Source organism: Eulemur rufifrons, chromosome 1 (genome assembly GCF_041146395.1).
Source record: "Eulemur rufifrons isolate Redbay chromosome 1, OSU_ERuf_1, whole genome shotgun sequence".
Taxonomy (NCBI): Eukaryota; Metazoa; Chordata; class Mammalia; order Primates; family Lemuridae; genus Eulemur; species Eulemur rufifrons.
In genome coordinates this window covers 82,661,827-82,675,051 of record NC_090983.1, presented here as the reverse complement: position 1 = coordinate 82,675,051, position 13,225 = coordinate 82,661,827, and positions in this window count along the sequence as shown.

Sequence of the window (13,225 nt, the reverse complement as noted above, 5' to 3'; positions counted from 1 at the left end):
CCTTGATTATTCCTTCCATTAAGCCAGGAGAGCTGGGTTAGAAGAGGCAACAGAATGGGAAATTTTTCTTTTTCTGTTCTCCACCTCATTTGTCAGTCAGTGCACTGTGCTTTTGGCTTTCAGTTCTGCTTTCATTTATTTCCATTATCCACCTTTTCTGTGCCATTTTTCTTCCTCTGATTCTTCTGTCACCTTCATTTTTTTACTTGGTCTAGATCTAGTTATATATAAGCATATACAAGGTAGAGGCAACTACAAAAAGGGGGGGAAAGGGTGACCTAACAATAGTTCACAGGTTTTCTTGGTGGATTTCATTGCTCTCACAGAACCCAGTGAAAGGCATGTTTGAAAAAGTTGGGCCAACTGTGGTAATTGCAGCCCTAGGTAGAGAAATTCAGTCACTGCCAAACCACAGCCATCAAGAGGGAGCCAGGTGTCAATACCTTGTCCTCTCTTTCAACACACCCTTCAAACTCTTCAACAAGAAGCCAGAAGGCAAGAGAGCTTGATTTATTATTGTCCACTGAGGTCAGCCTTCTGTGCTATGAAGCAGGGTGAAAAAGTGTAGAGAATGAATATTGAGGAGAAAACAGAACATGCAGCACCGGGGAGTAAAAGGAGAAACAGATAATTATGAGAATTCAGCATTTTAGCTGGAACCCAGATAGCCTCATGCAAATAAATCTATTATCACTTCCTTTCTTTGAGCTTCCTCTAAGATGATGATTTATTAGCTTTATGGCTCTGAGTGAATTGTTTAGTTAAACATGGGTTTGCACCAAATTAACATTACTTTCTTTCTCCCTAATTTTGTACACATTTCCTTCTCTTTTCTCCATTTATCTCTTGCATCCAATCTTCAGACTCAATGCATGTCTAGGTTTTTTCACCTCTGAGCTTCATTTTGGCCTGTTTCCTAAAATAATTATCTTCGTACCATTCATTTGATAAATTAATATATATTCTGAAACTTTAAAAATTTTTATGTATGCATTTATATACACCCTATATTGTGCTCCTTGTGTTCTTAAAATTTAAAGCTTTTAATAAATGCAGATTAGTATTTTTGATGATATTCTGTGAACATGGAACATATAAACCAGAACAAATCAACTGCAACCACATACTCAAATATAAAACTTGGAAAATTTTCTAGAAATTAAAACAATATCACTGGTCTTATATAGCCTTTCTATCTGGTTCTTTGGCTCTAGAAATTGTGAGTCCTACTCAATGCTGCCGAGAAGAGTTTTGATCCTACTTCTTTGACATTATGAGACCAAGGACAACTGATTCTTGGTTACTTCAATTAAAATTGGAGTAACAATGTAAACTTCATATAACTTTAATTTCAAGAATCTACTGTGATAAACTAAGTAAAGCATATGTGTCAATGCTTGCTCTTATACACTCTTAATTTTTTTTGAGTAGTATAAATGAAAGCAAGAGTCCTAACTTGTTCTTCATAAAGATCATAGTCAAAATAAAATAAAAATTGTGTTCCAGAAACCATAAAAAATAATGTAGATTTTCTTAAATGGACTGGTCTAGAGTTATATTTTTCTGTATTCATTTTCATAATGCATCATGCTGAAAGTGTCACAGATATTTACACTGAAGACAATTCTGAAAATTTCTGTCACTCATAAACATATGTTTCTTGGTATTCTTATCAATATGTAGGCTCCCTGGTTAGTTCTTTCCTCATATTGCCTCTTCCCTTTCTTTGGCCACATCACTCTCCTATCTGGAAGTTAAGTTTTCCAAATGAATTTCACTCTTATGATAGGGGTCAAAGACATAATTTGGTTAAAGAGAATGTTAGTGAAACCATTATCAGCAGTATCAAAGGTAGTACCTGAGTCCACAGAGGTCCCTTGCTGTCTATTCAGCCTGGAAATTTAAGTTCTATATTTCTCAAAGTTCATTCAGTGCAAGAGTAGTATCATAAAATACATTGTTAAAAAAAAAAAATAAAACAGACTTCCAAAGTCAATTTTATGCGATAATTTCCTGTCTCAGAAAGTCACCATATTAACATAATAAAGACTCTGAGACATGTACTGTAAAAAAATAAAAAGATTATCTTTAAAAAAAATTATGGGGCCATTATTTCCAAAACTAAGTTGATTATAGAATTGGTTTCTTTCCTAGGTATATCTCAAATGACATATTTTAGGCAACTCTGACTAAAGTCATATTGTGTAAATTATGGAGAAAATGTTTTCTTAGCAGCTGTTATAATCAATTTTTTTCCTTAGGAAATGGGTTTTTAGTTGAAATTTCTGCGTAATAAAAGAAGAGTAGAAAGGGCCATGAGAGCACAATCTGATGATTGGATGGAGGAAAAATGAATTTTAAAAGTATAAATTTTAAAAAAGCCATGAAATTAGGACTTTGAAGAAAACAGACATATCTAATGACTATTTTGCAATGTTGTATGCATTGTAATTTTCACCTTTTTTCCACTCCCAAATTTTTTTATTTCAATCTATAGCATTCATTAATCATTTGTGAAATGTATTTGGTTTGGGCAAATAGAACAACATGCTGAGTCCTGCTCTATGGTTAGTATATAGTGAAACTGGAGGCTATTCATGGAAGGACAGACATTCAAACTTCTATAGAACAAGGGGATCTTATCAATAGAATTCTTAATAATTAGCAAACAGAAGCATTCTCCTTTGCCAAAAGAGAAAGAAGAAAAAAGAAAGTAGCATTCAGATATGGGAACATGCAAGGTTGACAGGGAGGGATTTTTGGAGGCAATTGTCAATGTGGCGCTAAACTTCCTACCCAGGATTGAATTTTCAGGTTGCATCTTGATTATAACCTTAATTCCCATGGAATAATGGCTAATACATATCCATAGCACAATCCACTCACAGACTAGATATTAGAAAGCCATCTCCTACAAACAAAACAAAACAAACACAAAACCCCACCTGATCTTATAGTAAGTTGCTGCCGCAAGGGTGAACACCATACAGATAATTCTGAAATGGTATCTTGTTATGTGAAATGATTGTGAATTTATATAATTTATATACTGAGCTCAGTTCTTTGGGTTGGCTATTAGGAATGGAGAAAAATCTTTGGATTGGTGGGTTTTTCTTTTCTTTTAATCACTTTATTTTTATTTGTATTTATTTTTAATCACTTTATTGAGGTATAATTGATTTAAAAAAGCTACACATATTTAATTTATAAAGTTAATGAATTTAAAGATTAGTATATACCAGTGAAACTATTGCCACAATATATGCCATTAAAATATCCATACTGTCCAAAAGTATCCTCCTGCCTAGCTTATTTATTTATTTATTATTTTTTCAATAAGATCTCAACATAAGATTTACTCTCTTAGTAAACATTAAGTATATAATACAGTATTGTTTACTATAGGCATTATGCTGACAGTAGATCTCTAGGACTTGTTCATCTTGTTTAACTGAAACTGTGTACCCTTTCTTTTCTTTTTTTTTTTTTTTTTCTGTGTACCCTTTCAATAATACTTACCTATTTCTCTCTCCCCTATCTCCTGGGAACAACCATTCTACTCTCTTGTATGGGTTTGACTATTTTAAATTCTACATAAGTGGTATCATAGACTATTTGTCATTCTGTGTCTAGTTTATTTCACTTGGAATAATGTCTTCCAGGTTCATCAATGTTGTTGCAAATGTTAGGATTTCCTTCTTTTTAAGCATAAATGATATTCCATTGTATGTATATACCACATATTTTTTACCATTTGATAAACATTTAGGATGCTACTATATCTTGGCTATTGTGAGTATTGTGCAATGAACATGAGATGGCAGACATCGCTATGATATTCTTTTTTTTTTTTTGAGCAAGAAATCAAATGTATTTTTTAGAAAAAGAAACAATAAATTAAAATAAAACAATACAAAGCAATACAAGATAATTGTCATGTGAGAGAAGAAATAAGGTCTTATTAGGCTGTTATCCAGTACTAATATATAGATATTGACATTTTAAAAACTATTTACCATCTTCAATTCTATTGCTGTGAGAACATTTAACTTCAATATTTTATTCTATAAAAATGGCTATATTATTTTAGAAATTTTTTATTTATTTATTTTTATATTATTTATTTCAGCTTATGGGGGTACAAAAGTTCAGATTATATATATTGCCCATGTCCGGCCCATCCACCGAGTCAGAGCTTCAAGTATGTCCATTCCCCAGACAGTGCGCATCGCACTCATCATGTGGGTATATCCCCATCCCTTCCCCTCACCCCCCATACCCCCGAGTCAGGTTTTTTCTTCTTTCAGTGCCATGGATGTATCATCCTGCCCTTTTGGCTTGTAAGATTTCTTGCCAAGAAATCAGCTGATAGTCTTTTGAGGGTTTTCCTGTATCTCATAAGTTACTTTTTCTTATGCCTTCATAATTTTCTATTTTTCTTTGACTTTTGACAATTTAATTGTAATGTGTCTCAGTAGAGACCTCATTAGTTTCAACTATTTTTGTGTCCTTTGGATGAATGATGAATTTAGATGTCACTTTCCCTCCTTGTATTTGGGAAGTTTTGAGTATTTTAAAAAAAAATACGCTTTCTGTTCCTTTTCTCTTTCTCTTCCCCTTTTGTATTCTATAATGTATACTGAATCATATGATAGTATCCTATAAGACCTATAGACTTTCTTTACTATTTTTCATTCTTTTTTTCTTTTTGCTCCTCTGAATAAATAATTTCAAATAACCTGTCTTCAAGTTCATTGATTCTTATATCTACTTGATTGAGTTTACTGTTTAAGCTCTCTGTTGAATTTTACAACTCAGCCATTGTATTCTTCATCTCTAAAATTTCTGTTTGTTTTCCATCTATTTGTTACACTTATAATTTTGTTCATGTATTATCATCTTGATTTCTTTAAGTTGTCTATTTGTGTTTTCTTGTGGCTCACTGAGCTTCTGTACAGTGATTATTTTGAGTTCTTTTTTAGGCCATTAATGGACCCCTATTTCTTTTAGGTCAGTTACTGGAGTTTTATTTTGTTCCTTTCGTGGCGTGATGTTTCCCTGATTCTTCATGATCTTTGTAGTCTTGCATTGATTTCTACACATTTGAAGTAGTCCCTCTTCCATTCTTTAAATTGGCTTTGGGATGGAAAGATTTTCACTAGACAGCCAAATTAGGAATTCTGGGGAATCTCTCAAACTTTATCTGTATATGCATCCACTCTTCTACTCTCACTACCTCCTCAAGTGAAGTCTTAAGATTTTATGCTTTCTTGTGATCCCCAAGAACATGTTGGGTGCTGAAAGCTGCCCATTAATTTTTCCTAGGTAAGTGCTCTGACATGCCAGTGCACAGATTAGTATCTGTTTAGGTAAAAGAAACCTATACACAGTGGAGTGATGGTAAACATTTAACAACAGGCTCTCTAAAAAACAAAAATAAGCTCTGATTTGTATTACTTGTTATTTATGTGGTATAAATACTCTTTTGTACCATAGTCAATTTCATACTACCAGAATCACTGAATGTAAAGTTGGAAATAGACACATGATAACACATCATATATAGTATTTACATCCTACAAATATAATAGATGTAAGTAACCATAAGAGTCTCGATAATAATAGAATACTTAGAAACTATGAGTTTTGAATATTTTTTAACTTTTAAAAAATTACACTAATTAAGTTTATATAATTTACTTTTTAATACTGGTCATGTTTAAGAACAGGATTACAAAACTTTTGAAAATTTAAGTATGAGCTACCTCTAACACACCACAGCCCATATTCATAAAGGATAATTTGAGAATTACTAACAGGTTTTTCTATTTTAAATTATCTTCTGGGTTATATCCCTAGCCAGAATTCATACTATTTCTTGTTCTTGGGGTTAAACCCTTGGATGTCTATGATAAACTATAAGTTGACCCTTGAACATTATAGTGTTTAGGAGTGTTAGCCCCCATACAGTTGAAAATCTGCATATAACTTTTGTTTCTTCCATAGCTTACCTGATAGCCTAGTGTTGAGCAGAAGCCTTAACAATAACAGTTAATTAACACATATTTTACTATATTCTTACAATAAAGTAAGCTGGAGAAAAGAAAATGTTGTTAAGGGAATCGTAAGGAAGAGAAAATATATTTACTATTTATTAAGTGGAAATGGATCATCATAAAGTTCTTCATCCTCGTTGTCTTCATGTTGAGTAGGCTGAGGAGGAGATGAGGAGGCATTGGCCTTGCTGTCTCAGGGGTGGCAGAGGAAGAAGAAAATCTGTGTATAAATGGAGCCACACAGTTCAAATCCATGTTGTTCGAGGGTTAACTGTAATGTTTTGTCCTGATGAAGCAGCTGGTGGTTATTGAATATACATTTGAGAAAATGGAATGCGCAGATGGTTAAAGGGGTCCTACTATGAGACAATGTTTGTTGCACATACACCAATGCTTAAAAACGGCACATGTTGATAGAAAGCCAGCATGGAGGGGCTCCAGTATGCTGGGTAGACAGGGCTCATAATACTCAAAACTCTGGCGTCCTAAATGTTTTGCTGTGGACATTGGAGGCTATTTTTATTCCAGGACTTGGACTCAAACTAATCATGCTTAGAATTAAAACAAACAAGTAAGCAAGCAAACAAACAACTCTTCTTCACATATTGCCAATAAAACAAGTCAACATTCATTCTGTACAGTCCCTTTTGTTTATGAATCACATGACAGAACCAGATTATGACTAAAAAATTATAAACAAATAAGAAATTATCCAGATGAGAATCAAAGCTTTTGGAAAGGTAAGACAGGAAGGATCTACAGCAATTCCCAGACTCTGTTTCTGAATTTTTTTTCTTATCTATTCTTAATTTTTTTTTTTGAGATTTCTGAAATCAGAAACCAAAGCTTATGCAGAAAAAAGAAGCTATGCAAGAACAGAATTTCTCTAAATATACTGAAGCCTACTGAAAAGGGAGCTTATAAGGACTTATTTTTGCAACAGGATCTTTAAATGCAAGGGTCAGATATAGCAATATTAACTAACTCTCTCAAGTTCAAGTACAACAAATGAAAGCATGGTTTGTATTGAAATTGCCGAGTTATCAATCTCTCTCCCCATAGATCTTAAACTCTGTAAGAATATAAACTATTTGCCTTATTTTTGATGATTTCCTCCAGTGCCTGGTGCAGTGACACTGAAGTTTCTGTGCAGAACACAAAAGCTGTTTGATTAACATTCATTGGATGAATATGTATGTGTGTGTTACCTTTAACATAGTGTAAGTGAGTTAATATTGCCTGGATTATATTTCTGCATTTAGTACCTGTGTGACATAATGGCTCTGTGCTTCAGTTACCTCCCTGATAAAATGAGGACAATAATAGTACCTCATATGATTGTGCTGAGGTTTAAGTGAGATGATTAACATAAAGTCTTCAGTATGGTATCTGACTTATGGCAACATCATAATAAATGTTAGCTATTATTGTTCTACCCTTTGGTGGAGAGACATTAATTATCTTTTTTGAATTCTATCGATGATATCACAATAAATGCAATCTTATCCAAAATATTTTATTATGCTAATCTCTTTTACACTAAGCCTAGAGATCTTCACATTGGCAAAGATGATAGGAAAAATCATCAAGATTTCTAAAACTTTTACCATTATAAATTTAGAGCATTACAGAGAATGTTATATTTTCATATCTTCTAAAATCTTAGCATATAGTACAATAATATGGATATTCAATAAATGTGAAATGAAAACATTTTATATTAACCATCAATGGGAAATAAAATCTCACATTTGTGCCTCTGAAATGTTAAGCTTGGCTTGTTAACTCAAATGGAATGTTGTTAAAATAGGAGGCAAAATTGGATTTCTTCAGGGCCATTTTGCCAGTTCTTATTTAAATATGCCTTTAAAATGCAGTCCATCACCACCTTAACATTTGACATAATACATTAGGGTGACTTTGATCTACAGCAATAACGATGGCTGAAAATGTCACTACCATTATACAACAAATTGTATGTTCTTGTGATATGCCCTTAAGCAGTCTGTCTGCTAAATAGAACAGCAAATTAATGGACTTAGATAATCTTCTTTCAGCAACTTGGTATTTGTATGGTTTTAATTGTTGAAGCAATTATAGAGCCTTCTGCTTGAGCAGCCTCTGTTATGTGGTAGGCAAATATAAAAGATTGTCATTATTTATCTTTAAGTATTAGGATGCATTTGTTTTGCTGGGAGACAAGAGTTGAAATTCAAATTTAGAACCAAAACATTTTTTAAAAATTTCATACAGACTTTAGGTTTTTCCTTGATTATCTTTCAGAATGCTGAGGTTGATACTATTTTGTTGTCATTATAAATGAGCCTGAGTTGTAAAGTGAGGAAGGGATTGTGGAGAGCATGGAAAAGCCACAATTAATTTAGCAATGTGGAGAGAGTCACATCTATGGGTTGATGAAATGAAGTCAGTGGGAATTTCCATGTGTGTCAGTGCAGTCATATTCTCCAAGGGTTCATGTATACACTTTCTAATGTTTTACAGTCCATTTCTTTCAGCTTGTTTTAAAATTGACAGGAATGTAAATTTGGTATGTTATAGCACTGGTGACTACCATTGTAAGCAGGTATTTTTCTATATATAGGTTTACTACATTTTTACATCACTAAATGTAAAATCTCATCTTGCAATTTTCATTGAACTTTATGCACAGAGTGCTTTGCATTTCTCAAGTCTGCAGTAACCTGATTCTTCTTTGTTAGCCTTCTCTGCAGGTAAGTCATCAAAGAGTCATTCTAGCACCATCTTCAAGAAAAGGTGCGAAACAGTCAAATGCGAAACAGTCTCTAAAATGCGAAGGAGAGTCTTGTATAGCAACAATTAGGCTTCATTTGATGATAACCTTACGCAATGTTCAATATTCCCCAGAAAAAATATTAGCCAGCACTCTGAGTAAATGGCAGAAGAGATATAGACACCACTATGAAATGGGCCAATGTTTGTCTAGTGACATTCAGCCTAATCTGCATGAGGGCAACAACTCATCAATATTGTCAATTCAATCATACTTCAGGTCACAGGAAAGCCTGATCTTCCCCTCCAGTGGTGGAAGGGCCTATTCTCCATCACTAACTCTGTCAGTACCTAGTTTTCTGTTGCTATATTTAGGGTTAGTAAGAGTTTGAGCTTTTAGAATGTATTCCAGTTCAAACTTCCTTAGATATTTCTTTTAACCCATCTGGGTTTTGATTTCTTCATTTATACATTGGATATATACTTAGCTCATCATACAGCTGTGAGTATTTATGAGATGTTACATGAAAAGGGCTTGACTGAGTGTCACATGGAGCACGATCAGGAAATGCTCATTATTTATGATCACAGCAAAGTCTAAGGCATCCAGGTGTGGTGCTCCTGTTCTGTATGTGCTGAAGCAGCAACCGACAGCTTCAGTGATCCACGCACCTGTCTCTAGGTTTTCATCACTTCGCTCAGTTTCCTATTCTATTATAAGTTTCAGGAAAATAGCTTTGCTTTATTTTCTCTATGACTGATTTTTTTTTTCTCTCATGAGTCTTTGCTAACATAGGTTTTGTTTCCCAAGAATGCCTTTTAATGTTACTTATTTAAATAAAAATTCAACCTGTTTTTAAAAATCCAGTTCCATTTTAACCAGATCCATGGAAATTATGTAATTACTGTAAAGTCTAGAATGCAGGCTCTTCAATCAATCTTCAACATACATGTGTGTGAGATGAATAAAGGAATGACTGAATAAAGAGTTAGAAGGGATTCTCAACCCTTTCAAATTCTATGGTATTTGCTCATACCTATCTTGTAAAAATATAAAGTGTTACTTTACCTTTCTTAAAATACTGTATACAGGACTTATGGATAGAAAAATGTATCTTTATAATCTTTGCATGTACGTAGAAAAAAGAAAGTAGTTGTTTGTAAGAAATGACCAGTTTATTAAAGCCAAGCAGTCTATTAATTAGCATGTGTGGGCATAGGTTTTATTTTAACTGATGTATTTTATATGGCTTTGGAAAAATTGCTTAACCTCTTGGGTTTCAGTTTCCTTGTATACTAGATGAGTTCATTGAATAAAATAACTTCTAAGAAACCTTTTAGCTTTAGAAATGTGATCCTATAAACAGAAGAAAAGATGCATTCAAGTAAACTATATAAGAGAAGCAATGTACCTCTAAATATCAATATAATAGAGTAAGTTTTTACTAAAGTGTTATTTATATGAGTTGAATACAGGCCAGTGAAAAAAGTTAATGCAGAGACTGAGATTCAGAGTTTAGTGACTTGCTGAAACCAGAAACATGACTAGAGAAAATGATTCTACCAGAAAATATAGAGGTAGTGAGGTGAGTGAAATAACTTAGTTCTGTTACAACTCTTTATGTTACAAGTAAGAGGAAAAAATTCAATGAGGCTTAAACAACAAAAGAAATCCGTCCGCTCACATAATTGAAAAGTTTATAAGTTGGTCTGGTTTAAGGGGAGACTTGATTTTACAGCTCTAAAGATTTCAGAAATGATCTGGTTTGTGTTCATCTTTTTCCCTGGCCTTGAGTGCCCCTGACAGTTCTAGATATCCTGTTTGATGTTAACAAAATGAATTTTGAATTCCAAATTTCACATTTCACACCAATATAGTCAGGCAGGAATGGTAGCATCATGGAAGTAAATTATCCCAGAATTTTGTGATAAATGTCTCTACATATTTCATTAACTTTACCTCAGTTACGTGTTGCTGTATAAATCAATCACTGCAACCAGGGAAATGAGATACTTGATAATCTTAATTCATTCAAGGCCCATCCCTGGGGCCTGGGCTGTACTGTCAAACCACATTGACTAAGAATCAGGAAGAGACGACTGTTCAAAGAAAATTCAGAATGTTTTCAAGAGAGGGAAATAGATACAGGAAAGGAAAAAAAACACATGGATACCAAGTAAGTTATTTTTCTAATTAATTTTCCCCATCAAACATTTATTAACTATGTACTATGTAACAGGCATTATTAGAAACTAGGAACTCAAGGTACAAAGAAGAAGGCAGGCAATGAAACACACAGTGAGATGCAATGTGACAAGTATGCCAAGTGCTCTTCCAGAAGAAGAGCAGAGATCTCATCTATGTGGTGCTGACTGTGTCTCAGGAGCTGGACTACTTATCTCATACTTAAAGAGATTGAATAACCTCTCAAGATCACACTAATAACTAGTGCAATCAAGTAATCATACCATATAGCCTTTGCTACTTCTCCATCTCATGCAAAGATAAACTTATTGCAAGGATACCAGGTAGCTCATACATTCAAAGAAAGAGGTGGACAACCAGGCCTTGAACAAGGATAACAACTAGACTAGCTTTGAGGATCTCAGTAGCCAGGATTCATGAAAAGACATTTTATAACTGTTATGAAAATGATTAAGGGAAGCCCTGCCACTAGATGGCAATACCAGAGCATTGAGGAAGGTGCATAGGCATCAAAAATACTCCCATAAAGGGATGAGACTTGAGTTGAGTACTGCAGGAGATACCCAGATTCAGGAAGGCGGAAGGACAGTCTATAAATAAGAAAGAGAATTTGAACCTGGAGACACAGATCAAGCTATGGTCAGGAGCCTTCAAATCATTTGGTTAGATTTTACACTACATGTGGGAGAACTGAGTTAACTTGGTGGCATTTACCTTGCAAAGTAAGCAGGTGCCTGATTATGAAGGGCCTTTTATGTAATGGCAAGGAGTTTGAACTTCTTTCTGCAAATATAAGGTGATCCACTGAAGGATGTAAAGAAAGAAAGTGATTTGTTTCAATGTACATGGTTGGCATTATGAAGATAATTGAAGAAGAAACAGAAACAAAGGATAGGTAGAAATAAAATTGATATCAGTGGATAAACAAGTGAATGCGAGAAAGATGGAGAATCCATAACAATGCCCATGTTCTATCTTGAAAGAGTATACACACTCCCCCTTCCTCCTGCCAAAAAAAAAGAAAGAAAGAGAAAAAAGAAAGGAAAAAAGAAGGAATAGGGGGAGGGAAAGAAAGATGAGGTTTGAATGGGAAAGAAAGTTTTCAATATATGCATCAGTTGCCTCCAAGTGAAGATATCTAGTTAGAAGTTGAGATATAAATTAGAAAGAAGTTTCTGGAGTCAACAGCCCATGAAAATGTAGGCGTGACCCAGGAACATATGTAAAGTGACAAGAGCAGAAGGCCAAGGATGGAACATTAAAGAAGGCCAACATTTAAGAGTTAGTGTGAGGAAGAGAATATAGCAAGACAAGTGGGAGGAAAATCAGGATAGAGTTGTGCTATCTCAAGATTATCAAGAAAAGCAATGTCAAATGCCACCAAAAGTTTAAAAAATGCAGGAAAAAAACTGTTGAATTTGGCCAATACGTAGATCATTAGTGATATTAGGGAAGATTCTCTGTAACTTGGTAAGAACAGAGATCAAATATGGTAGGGTGAGGACAGGAGATAAGGAATTGAAGACATCAAATGTTGACTGATCTCTCTCAACATTTATCCATTAAAGAGAAGTGGAAGAAGATGATAAGACAAAAGAAGGAGGAATGAAGATTTTTTTAAATGGCAAGTATTTGACAATAATTGTATATTGTGTTTTTAAAATTTTTTGAGATGAGAATGGTGATAGAAATGAAAGAAGATAATTGGTGAAAGGAAGTTCAAGAGATGGAGAGAAGGGCTGGGTGGCAGGGGCCAGGTTAGATTTGAACAGAGGGAGAGACATACTTATTTCGGCGAAATTTTGGCTCTGTCATGATTCCAGACTTGACTTCCTAAGGAAAAAAATTCCGAGCATGAAAGCAGAATTGTGAAAAACCCATAATAGATGATTTATGGGTTATAATACTCATCATTGGAAGATAGTAATGTCATATTAGCCTGAGTGAAACATTTTATAACTTCCTTTAGAAAGTCTTGTTTCTGAAGTGGGATATAGGTATAAAGGGAATTTTCACTCTTAATGGTTACAATCTTTTAAAGAACAGGCTGGTCTGATTCTCTCCAGATGCTGTTTTCTTGCTTTTCTAATTAAATCCAGATGCATGTTCCAGGTTGAAAAAAAAAAATAAGTATACTAATTATTTAGGTGTAAATTGCTAGGAAAATTATTTACTTCTATGTTTGACATTCACCAAAAGAAAAAAAAATCAA